General features: G+C 36.4%; 1 non-coding gene across 1 annotated transcript; it reads left to right on the plus strand.

Moving 5' to 3' along the window:
• The first annotated feature begins 4,477 nt into the window (after window positions 1–4,477).
• Window positions 4,478–4,579, plus strand: LOC145984576 (U6 spliceosomal RNA). The gene has a single exon (XR_014441366.1). It is a non-coding gene; the product is annotated as a U6 spliceosomal RNA (small nuclear RNA).
• Window positions 4,580–13,109: the final 8,530 nt, after the last annotated feature.

Raw genomic sequence — 13,109 nt, forward strand, 5'->3', positions numbered from 1 at the left:
CTTGCTTGTCCCTATGTGGAAAAAATCTGCGAACGTCCGTGAGCCCCCCCCCCTTTGGCCCCCCGTGCGCACGCCTATGAATAGGACTTTGACTTCAGTAGGTTATTGAATCAAATATTCGTAACATAATCTGGACAAATTATGATTTCTCTGAAAATCACTCAATCTTACCCACAAATAAATGATTGGCCTTGCACTTGTAAAATATGTGAACTTCTAATATTTACTAATCTATACTAATTTGTAAGTTCTCAGTAAACACGAAAACTATTGTTTGGTAGACTGTTAGGACTTTACTCTTTTAGCTGTTAGGGTGTACTTTTACACTTTAAATACATAAAGCTTGAACTTATTGGAAATGTTGCGCTACCATTACAAGGCATTCAAAATTATGAATGAACGAGAAAACCGAAGCTTACAAAACCGGTGTTCTGACCTGATTCTGTGAAAGAAGATAACAGAACCTAGTCCAGAACTTGCACAAAATTCGGGGATCTCACATTAAATCTATTCCAATCCAACCTAACAGCTTAACCTACTTATTGCATTTAACATTTGCGAGCTTTATGAACTGTGTTCAAGTTTCAAAAACATAAAAGAGAAAAATCTTGTTCAAAACAGGTCAGAAACGACTCGTTCCAAACTTGTACAAGGTCAAAGTGAAACTATAATGAACGACTGATTTGTAATACAAATTCCGATGTACGTACATTTGAATAGCACCAGTGAAATACGAAAATAATCTCCCAGGAACGATAGTAGAGCATTTTGTGCAATATCGATGTAATGCCAGAATACAATCTATATCAAGGTATTTCATGCTCTAGTAATAATCACAAAACTGTAATATCTGCATTATGCCTAATTTAAAATAACATTCTCTTCTGATTTTACAATTGCAAAGAATTATGAACTTCGTTTGTAAAGAAAATGTAGACACGTCGAAGCGATATTCTCACAGAAATTATATCTGAAGGTATTTCCTCAACGTATAAATAAATCATACATTCTGCAACACTCTTGCATATTGCAAACGTTTTGCTTTTGATGGATTAAGCAACAAGCATTTAAATATAAGACTTACCTTTCAGTTTTTTCCGATGTTTCCTTCTTCCAACATTTACTGGGATTCGTTATTCTTTGGTAACTTGGTTTAACTTTCACGATTTCGATGCACTTGTATTAATCATATCGTTAGAAAACACGGCGTGAAATATCGGCAACAGTGTTGGCTAAAATCTGTACCGCGGAGTATTTGAGACGAAACGCCACTTCAAAAATTTTAATGATAAGCACTACTCTCTGAAGGTACGAAATGTTTTAATTTTTTCACATAGTATTTCAGATGCTTGCGGGAAGAACATGAGATCTTTGTTTCACCACGAAATCTTCCATACTAGTCATAAAAGAAAAAAAATGCACCGGTATTGACAAAACTACCACTTCAGCGCCATCTGTACGCAGAAGTTTGAACATGACGGAGACCTTTCATTTTCTGTTATTTACTTATACACCTTCAATCGTAACAAACTTATAAGGTTCACATGTTCCAGTGAATAAAACAATCTTTTATATCGGAAAATTTCTTCCTTACGAATCTATATTACTTGTACGCTCATCCATTGAAATTTGGGCCTATGCTTTAACATGGCTTTAGAACCCCCTTAAAAAACTTAGCTTTTATCAAAGAATGAGTTACTGCAACAACACATCCGTACTCTTCAACCACTCTCACGATACTGACTGATCTGTAATGCGAAAACTCTTTAAATAGCCTAAGCGCAAAACCATGTTGAAAACATCTGAAACAGTAAGTCAATCAGAAGACACCACAGTAACCCATAGGTGTCTGTCAAGTAGACCGGAAGTAAACCGGAAGTAGACAGGAAGTAAACAGGAAGTAAACCGGAAGTAGACCGGAAGTAAATATATGTGGGTGTAAGTGTAGGTGTGGGTGGGTGTGGGTATTGGTGTTACGTACTTTAACTCGTAAGAAATTAAGACACTCGTACCAAGTACGAGATGAAAAATCACAGAGTTGCAATAGTATAAAATCGACAAAAACATCATCAAAATAGGTTTACCATTGTGGTTAAATTAATAAAAACAATAGGCTTCGTACCAAGTATTACTTTGAACCGCTAAAAATACACTACTTATGGTGATGGACAATTTCCACGGTAATACTCATGGATCCCATTGTACCACTGAACACGCTCGGCAAAGAGGTGAATACATTTGACTAATAGAATGCACAGAATAATGCTTCACCCTAAGTTGATGGAGACCAAGAGAACTCGTATTAAGTTAATTAGTAGAGAATACTTTTTGCCTCAAGGTAATATTCGTTATAAATTTGTATTTGCGTTTATTAGAATCGATTCAAGAACGAAGTGCTTAATATGACAACGTTAATCATAGTATTCCTTCTCCCTTGAAAATATCGGTACGTGTTTAACGTGTTCAATAAAATTATTAAATTCTCCACATATTTAACATATAATAATAATAAGGAAAATAATAATCATGACATTGAGGAAAATGATAAGATTGGTAATTAAACGCATGCTCAGTTTTTTGAAGGTAGTAAGTACGGTTACGAGATACCTGCAACCTACACTTTGTAATGCTATTCCTCGCTCGCAAAGGAATAGGAGTCAGATTGTGTGCAATTCGTTTTTCGTTTGTTTCCTTTCTCGGAGAAGTAATACGTCACCAGTCATGTGACTATGGTAAGGGAAGGCTCTCGCGTGGCTTGCGGAGCTCTCTCTCTCTTACACTGGCAGCGGTTGGGTTCGCATCTCGTAGCTCTACCTTGGACTGGTAGAATCGGTCTGCTGAAGTCATCATCTGTGTACTGGTAGTATAATTATAATGTATTTAAGTTTAATCTAAGATTCATATTACTTCATTTAGTTAATTAGTTTTATTTGTGCACTATTAAGTTATGCGATGTTTAATGCTACCATTACGCAGATGGTCCTTTCAGAGTTGACCGATATCCCCTAATCATGTGCATGTGTATCCAATTACATTTAGAACTTAGAACTTCCCTATTCAAAATTGCTGATTAAGATATTTTCCGCGGAAGAATAATAGGACGTTGAACCAACCTGAATATGGAATAGGAAACACAATCTGATTCCGGTACAATCATTTTGCCTTGTATGAAATGTGGTTGGTTATATTTGTAATTTGAATGAATAATGTCAATCGGACATATATGTATATTATACTAAATATGTTACTGGAAAATTTCTATTGTTAAAGATACTACTGTTGTATAAGGCAAATTTCTAGTAGTTGTTTCCTCAATAAATTGTTAAAATGCTATTTACTTTTCGTACTTCCCACAAAGGCCTCTGATTCTGCTAAATATTTCAATAAGTAAAGGTAGTAAAATTGTCAGCCCGTAGTATATATAATTGTAGAGGACTAGTGGTATAATCCAAATCTAAATTATATGGGAAAATACTTGGGTGGTGACAACTTTCAAACCTGTAATGACAGCACGTAACCCATATCAATTATATATCAACTACAGTTTCCATATCACATGTCTCCAATAATCACTTGCAAGGCATATCAACATATAACTCATCCCCCCTTCAAATTGCCATATAAGTGGTAAAATCTTTTTGGCCCTCCTTGTATTGTACGAGTACTTGCGAGTTGCGAAAGCCATTTTGTAGGTTAAGAACCTTGTTTGGCACTTCAAATGGCATTGGGGTAAATTTCTAACCTTAAATTGCTCCATGATTTTGTAATTACTTATCAATCTTAAATCTATTTAAAACAAATAACATCCGGTGAACGCACATAGCGGTGCGGATCCCGCTTTAAACTGTAGGTCCAGTCCCAATTAGCATGTCTGTGCATATAGTGGACTTATAACACCAAATCAATCAATCAATGTAGGTCCAGTCCCAATTAGCCTTTCTGTGAGGACTTAAAATAAACTCAAAGAAACGAAAAATAATCACGCTTATGCAATCAGAAATAAGGTTTTGGTGCTGATTACGGTTTGACGACCCCGAGGACGGCGCCGGGACACCCAGTCCTTAAGCCGCCCCTCCAAACATTACATATGAGTGTAGAATTTTGGATGCATGACTTTCAATACTGAGAGCACTGATGTGAAATGATTACATATTAAGATAAGAGATGGCGAAGTATTACATAGTTTAATTTCAATGTAGGTTCTCCATCCTTATCTGATAAATTCAAAATATTTTCAAAGATTTAAATTCGAATTAGAAAGCAAAGAAACTTTTAAGCATTACTACGTCATTAGTTTTTCCAAACAGAAAAAAAATAATTGTACTATAAGATTGTCAATGTAGAAATACAAATGGCCTATTATAAGAATGAGCCAAGAAATCTTAAGGCAAGCTAAATATAAATTCTACCATTTCCATATATGTGATATTTTGAAAGTCTTATATATCTGAGGTTCACCCCCAGATACTCGCTTCGACGGTACATATATTAATATATTAAGATTGGAACGATATAGAGAAGAGCAGCATGACTCCTGGGCAAGGATGACGTGCAAAATCGTGAAGTGTTCCACATATAAAACGCTCAGCGCAAATTCTGCAAACACTGCCACGTCAAGTCTGGCAAAACAAAATATGGTAACAGCGAATCCTTACAGACAAACGTATCAAATTCCAAATAACCAAAATGGAAAAAAGAATTACAGTTTCCACAACGTGCTGTCTCTTTTAGTATGATACCAGTGGAAAGAAAGAACGACTGTCAGTAGCAAATCTGGACATGCGGTTCAGGTTTACGTTCATATTGTTACAGCAAATTTTGAATTTGAATTTAAAATTTTGGATACGTCAGCACTTAGGCTATTTTACACCCATCACATTATACGGGGTCCAGCCCCTTATCAGAACTAAAATAACAACTGTAATATCGTGTAATTAAAATATTAAAACATTCTGATTTCGGTTAAAAGCTGAGGCTGCAAAGGGGCACTCAGCACACATAAGGACAAAACACAGGACAACTCAGAATTATACTTGCCACAGAGCCTCGTTTGTCTGCAAAAAGCTGTCCAGGGTGCACTACGTGGAAGTGAGGTGGACAATTGGGTGTACTATGTGGAAGGTCACCCCTTACACCCCTGTTACAGCAAATTGTTCATCGATTTCTTCTTCTACGTTCTACACACTTCACCGGAATCGAACACGTGTCTCCTGCGTGTCATTCAGACTTCCTACAGAGCATTCAGGAGACAAGATTCGAGTCCTTCTCGAATCTACATTTCCCCCTAAGGTTCTACAATGGTAGATTTCTTCTGTATGCCATAGACGTCATAGATGCCGTAGACAGACGAAAAAATTGTAAGACCTAGTTGTTTCTTCTCCGCAAATAATGTGAGAATTTAATGTGTTTACACATTTTTAGCCTGAAATAATATGACGAGATAACGCAGTAAGTAATAAACTAAAGCTGTAACTATAAAACGTGAAACTAAGGAACATATATAATGATTTATTGCTAAAATTTGTAAGTGAACCAAATGTAAACAAACTAATTACAATGAATGGCAATTTACCGTGTGCAATTACTTTATACATCGATATAGGAGCCAACGTAGAAACTGCTTGAAAATAAGAACTTATTCTGCATGTTTAAAGCCTGTGTCAATTCAGGGAATCCTTTTCAAAATACGGTGTAAGTATTGTTGTAACTGGTATCATACCAAATGTATCCAACTAAAGGAGAATGACGTGGAATTCATTAAATCAACAAATGAAGTCAATTAAAGAACAAATTATTTGGAATACACTAGAGAAGTTCAAAAATTGATTGATTGAATTTTTGTTTAAGTCTCCTTTATGTACAGAAAGTCTAAAGGGACTGGATCTACTGTTTATAGTGGGATCCGAACCACTATGTGCCCCCACCGAGTGTAGACGTTTAATGAGAAAAATCATTTTGCACGTAAAACCGTGCCCATGAGTTTCATAAGAAATCGTGTGCTCGGAGCCTCCGCAATGGCGTAATGATAACGTCGTTGACTTGTAATCAAGGGGTCCCTAGTTCAATACCCCATGGAGGCATATTGCACGTAGTTCTGGCCCAAATTTAAACTGATTAGACTTACTGGACATAAAAGGGACTTAAAGACAAGAAAAGGAATAAAGAAATTGTAGGATACATGGCCTATTCAATGATACTGTTCAACTTTTTACATACTGATCTCTAACATTAGGTAGATCTGCATGCACATATTCTGTAATAAATGAAACAACAACATCAATTTGAGCAAAATAAGAAACTGTCAAATGTGTATATATATATATATATATATATATATATTTATATGAAGTTAATCACACTGAAAACAGGTAGGGGCAGTAATTGCATTTAACATGCTAGGAAAATACGGAGGGGGGGGGGCATATTTTGACTTCTGTCTTTTAAAAGTTCTATGAAATTTTCCTCAGTTGTATAAATATTCTTCTTAGTATAGACTTTGATATGCAAGATACCTTGATAGAACTTGAATCATCTTATTTTCAAGATGCGACACTCAAAGTCTTCGTGGGAGAGATGCTGGACGTATCTCAGTCACGTTCAATGAGGAAGGGACGAAAATATTGTTCACTGAATCGTGTCCTAAGTATTACATTTCCAGACGTCTATTGTCCTAGAGACAAAGAACATCTGCCATATAAAATCTGCTTGGAAGGACTCGCTTTGCGTACTTCCGAACCTGCATCTTCACATTCCATGTGGGTACGTTCAGAAGCGTGCGTAGACATGGTAACATCATTCCATTGTAAGGAAAGCACCAAACAATATATGGCAGATGAACTTCGGAACATCAACAATGCATCTGTAGCGTTCTCGCTGTTTGGAAAACAATGTTTCTGGTTTGCTATTGCGGTTTTCTTTGTAATAAATATCTCGGGATCTATTGGCAGAGGCCTGTTGTAAACACGATACTCTGGACTTGCTTGAGTTCTTTGCTGCAAGTAAATATCAGTCGAGAACCTGAACGGAAGGGTGGTAGAATTATGTTACGGCTTTCGAAACTAGTTCAATCATGTCAAAGAAGGAAAGAGAAACAATCGAAATTAGGAATTGTAGCTTTCCTGGCGACGTGATTCGAACAAATGTTCTCAGGTTGGATTAAATCGACGTTAGCATACACACGTTTCGAATGTATAGCTACATTGCTCTCATCATCAGAAGAGAGAGAGGGGGAGGATCTCAGCAGGTGATACGTATGATTAGCACCACGATCTAGCCGCCGGTACCTTCCAGTGCCTCCGAGGGCCCATTGCTAGGATTTTGGGTGAGGCTATTATGAACCTATTATGTTGGGATCGACAAGAAAACTACCAGCGATTATCCACACCGAGGATCGAAACCTGGTTTCACGAGTGTCTATTCTGGTGGAGTGGTTAGCGTAGCGTGCTTAAAAGACAGAGGTTCTAAGTTCGAAACTTTGGCCAGCATGCATGCTAGGCATGCCATTGTGATTGTTCTTTTATCGATTTCAACAATTCATGATTCATCCTTATAGATTAACTTTGGACAGAAGAAAAAAGTTAAAAATTCACAAAATTAAAAATTACAGCATGATATCATGGGAGTGCGCGGACCCTCTGATTAAGGGGGTCAAAACCCTTAATGAGACACCGTTTTATTGTATTGATAGGTATGAAAGGGACGTATGTAGTGAGTCTCCGGACTCAAAGAAAATCCAATTAGTGTACTATATATACACACATATTTTCCCTATAATATTAGTGTCCCCTCAAAAAATTGCTTCAATTTGAAGTTATCATGTTCCTGCAATGCCCTTGCAATAATTAACATATTACTGGAACTGAAATGAAATTTGATGTGCTAGATACGGAATTTATTGCTACATTTCATTTTACAGGGGGGCGTGACCCCCTTGCCCCACCCTATCTGACGTTCACGGATTGTCCAATTTCTTACGAGAATACGTAATTTTTCTAAAAGTTTAATATTGTTTCATAACGACGTTAAGATTCTCTGCACTAAGTTTATAATTGAAATAATTAGGCGGGCAACTGCCCACCCGTGCGCACGCCTATGTATAATATATTAGAATGACGGACATTCCACACACACACATTACATATGAGTATAGAAGTTTGGATTCAAGTGTAAGTACAAGATATTTAACAGAGAATGTTGGTGTGAATTCATTATATATTACGACAAGAGATGGCGCTGTAGAGCGTTATTTAATTAGAAGAAAGTTCTACATCTGTGGACGTTAAATTGAAAATATTTTCAAAAATTTATATTCAAATTAGAACTCATAAACATTTCTAAAGAATCCTACCTTATTAGTTTTTCAAAACAGGAAGAAAATCCATTTATGATAAGATTCTCGCTATAAAAATATTGAAACTGTCTTATAATAAAGAGACCAAATAAATCTTACGGTATGGGTAAACCAATGCCTTTTTCCTTTCTCTGTTAGGTGCAGTAGAGTCTATTCTGAGCTTTTTGGAGAAGTTACCAAATGGTTCCTTCATATTAATGAATATAACTAATAATAATAATAATAATAATAATAATAATAATAATAATAGATATAATCAGTGGCGTAGTCGTAAAACTTCCAAACTGCATCACAATGACATAAAACACTATAGCTCTTGTCTAGTATTACGGCGGGCGGCCTAACATGCTTAGCTGGCAAGGGAAGTGGGGAGCTGGGAATACACAGCAGACCAAGCAGAAAACAGCGCTGGCGCCGAGAGTTACGACGTCGCGGTAGGAGGTACTTCGCGCAACTCGTTCTGCAGGCTGTTGTGTTTCTTATCGCGCTGGATTGGTCGTTAAAATTGTATTTTTTATTATAATTATAATTATTATTACAATTATTATTGTAATTGTCATTAACCAGGACGGCGCCCTGGTGACCTTTAGCACGACTACACCACTGAATGCAAGAATACAATACACATTACAAAGTATTATAATGATGGTGATTACACTAGGGAGCAGCCATTTCGTATCCTGTTAGCGAATAGGTGTTATTAACTAATTTTGTTATTCTGATTTCGGTTTTGCTACTCATTTTTCTCCATCACATACCATTTTCGAGATATGCGTGACGTCATATTTAGTAGCTATATCAATGTATGCCCCGCTGAATTCTGCTTTTTGTGTAATCTGGCAACACTGCAAATTGTTTGCGTGTCAAATAGTAGTGTAATATACGGTATTATTGGCGCAAAATTTTTCTTGTATAAAATTAGGCTAAAATGCCTATAAAAGTTTATTATTCAAGTGTCCCCCTCTATCAAATTTAAGATTTTTGTCAATATTACTGGGATGAAGAGGGAAGAGAAAAGATGACCCCCCCAAATTGATGTGACAAAACCTAAATTTGCTAAAATTGCTGTTTATAAATTTGTTAAAAATATGGTTTTTCTCAATATTGTTTTAACTACACTAAAAACTAATCCAAGATACTCATATGAGCCACACACATACACACCTACCCACACATACACCTACACCTACATATATATTTACTTCTGGTCCACTTCCGGTCTACTTTCGGTCCACTTCCGGTCTACTTCCGGTCTACTTCCGGTCCACTTCCGGTCCACTTCCGGTCTACTTCCGGTGCACTTCCGGTCTACTTCCGGTCTATTTCCGGTCCACTTCTAGTCTACTTCTGGTTTACTTCCGGCTTACTTGACAGACACTTGTGGGTTACTGTGGTGTTTTCTGATTGGCTTACTGTTTCAGATGCGGTCCGCGCTTAGGCTATTTAAAGAGTTTTCGTATTACAGATGAGTTAATATTGTGAGAATAGTTGAAGAGTATAGAGGTGTTGTTCTAGTGTTCTTCAGTAGTCAGAGAAGGGGGTACGAGCAAATACCCTCCTCTCCCCAAAATCTAACAATTTCATAGTGAGCTCTCTTAGTGTAATTTAACTGAAAATCATGATTTTAGCTGATTTTACAAGTATAAAAACTGAAAATTTGTTTTACGCAAGAGTTCAAATTCCAGTTTTATTGTATAAGAATTCTTTTATAGTTGCAGAAGTTCAAAAAACACAGTTCTACTATACTTGCCTGGCGCTGGGATGCACTTGCATTCCACAATATGTCTAAAAGTGTAGCGAACTAGACGGGTCTAATAATTTCTTAAATGCAATTATTTTTCCAAAGAAACTTCTGCAACACAGAAATGTTGGCAAGAATTCTCATCTAACTTAGTTGTTGACAAAATCAATAGTTTTGCATTCCAAACATTCCCCGAGTGTGCGTGCGTGTGTGTAGATGTGACGTCAACTTCTTAAGAATGTTACGTCAATAATACTAGCTTGGGAAGATCGTGAAAGGCGGCGTAAAATAACAAACTTACAAACAAGAAGATATAATAAGAAGAGGAGATGCATTGCGTAACATGTAGTTTTCGAGAATTACTCTCAAGAAAGGGTCCAACACACTTCCACGCGCCTGAACCCAGAACTCGGATTAGTTGGAGCTCCTGAATGTCCTAATACAACATAGTTTTTATCATAGAATAGTTATAGGAAATTTGCTATCAGATGTAGGCATATGTGTTGGTTTTAAATGTTGATAAGTATAGGGAAAGGGGAAAAAAAGAGGTTCTAAAAATATGATTACATTAGTGATTTTAAATTGTATTCTTGGGGTCATGTACACACTTGAATTTTGAATTTTTTCCCGAGAAAATTTATATATAAATACCAGAGCTGAAAAAAAATATTATAATTATAATTATTGTTTTTTAAGTTACAGTTTATTAATTATCATAAGTTTAAAAGTGTTTTTTTCTAATAAATAGAATCTTATTAAATTTTGACTTGATTGTGAGTTTTGTGTTTTTCCCCGAGAAAATTTATATATAAATACCAAGAAACTTCTATTTAAATAACATCTTGTAAAAAATGACAACTTGTAAAACTGACTTACCACTTGAACTGCTATACAAGATTTTTGAATACACAGTCGATGGAGGTGAGGATGTTGCGAGGCTTGTTGAGTTAAGCAAAATAGTGCCTGAATTTTATCCTCCGTGCAAGATGATTTTTATGGATAATCTACGCAAAATAAGTGGTATGAAAAACTTACAGAATCCCGAGTCTCGTTATCGGGCTGCAGGCAAAAAGTTAGCTGATAGGATGGACGAGCTTCATGAGGGGAGGGAAGGAAGGAGACGGTATATGGATGATTGGTATAAGTCAAATGCTGAGACAGACAGAATTATTACACAACTTATTGCTTTGACTGAGGCACGAACTTTTTTCTAACCTGACATGATATATAAATAAAATACTATTACTAAAAAGGAGATAAACGGATTAACTTTTGCAGGCAACCAAATCTTATGAAATATTGATAAAAGATATGCTTTCTATTAAAAATGTAATTACTTATAAATATGGAATGCGTGATATTCTCGAAAAATGTAACCTCTCTTTTCTCTCTTCAAGAAGTCGAATCCTATTAAAACAAACAAAAAAAATATCAACACGGACGACAAACATGCATCACATGAAATAACAAACAACTTATTTTGTTTAGTTAAAAAATTCTAAATTTAATATCTAATGAAAACACATAATAACAACTTATTTAAACTAGTTTTCAAATTCAAATATTTAGGAGTAATATTAACAAATGAAAATTATATTAAAGAGGAAATAAAATAAAACGTAGACTTAATTCAGGAAATGCATGTTATTTCTCTCTAAGAAATTGAAAGTTAAAATATATAAAATAGTAATTCTGCTTGTAGTATTAATGGAGAAGGTTACATAATTTATATTTAAGTAGAGTAGTGGCACCGGTTCGCCAACCGAAAATGGGGCTCGATGGGGCTCGCCTTAATGGATTTCTCTCGTAAGGCATGAGCCCCATTTTCTTGCAGTGTTGCCAACTCCTCACTCAAAAAATCACCGAGGTTTTTGTTTTTGGGTATAACCTAACCTCAAGCAAGAAGCTGGCAACACTGCTTGAGGCTTGTTTTAATGGTTTGCTCTCGTAAGGCGAGCCTTATTTTCTTGTAGTGTTGTCAATTTTCCACTTGAAAAAATCACCAAGGTTTTTATTCGGTCTAACCTAACCTAAAGCAAGGAGCTGGCAACACTGCTTGAGGTTTGCACCTAACCTAACCTAACCTAACCTAACCAAACCTAACCTAACCTAACCTAACCTAACCTAACCTAACCAAACCTAACCTAACCTAACCTAACCTAACCTAACCTACCTAACCTACCTAACCTAACCTACCTAACCTAACCTACCTAACCTAACCTAACCAACCTAACCAACCTAACCTACCTAACCTACCTAACCTAACCTAACCTAACCTAACCTAAAGCAAAAAGCTGGCAACACTGCTTGAGGTCTGCCTTAATTAATTGCATAAAGCAATTTGCCAACCTACTGGTATTTTTGCCATAGCTTTTTACAAAAAAAAAAGAGGAGAAAAAGAGAGAGGGGGAAAAGTTAAACAACCGACAATTTTGCTAATATTTACCTACAGCTTTTTTTACTTGGCAAGGGCTTAGCCAATTTATATACTGGCGTAACATACATACACTGGGCAATAGAACCGGCAACAAACACACACAGCTGTAAAAGAGAAAGAGATGGATGAATAGATGGCAATACAGTATGTGTGTGTGTGTATAATATGTAGCATTATTAACTAGAGTGTGTTGGCAACCCACCTCCAACTAAAAAAAGATAGAGATAGCAATATTGCTGTAAGATGAAGAGAGAGACTAAGCTGGCAACAGTGGTGAGCGAATATGCATTATTTCCAAGTTCTGGGTGCCAATGTATATCGCGACTTTTGCAAACCTCTCTTGCGGGAACGATGTGCTGCACATGCATATGCGCGCGCTTCTTATTATTTTCGTATTGTGACGCAAACAAACAAATAAATAATTATTGTTTTTTTAGGATGCCTGGCCCCTAACCCCGCCAGGGTGCGTGGTGCCCAACCCAAAAAGGTTCTAACGGCTGCGGCTGTAAATAACCGCACCTCTGTAGGGTTTCACGTGTTTTTTTTTTCCCCCAAACTTCCATGAAACCCTACAGAGGACC

Source organism: Lepisma saccharinum, chromosome 2 (genome assembly GCF_977018435.1).
Source record: "Lepisma saccharinum chromosome 2, izLepSacc3.1, whole genome shotgun sequence".
Taxonomy (NCBI): Eukaryota; Metazoa; Arthropoda; class Insecta; order Zygentoma; family Lepismatidae; genus Lepisma; species Lepisma saccharinum.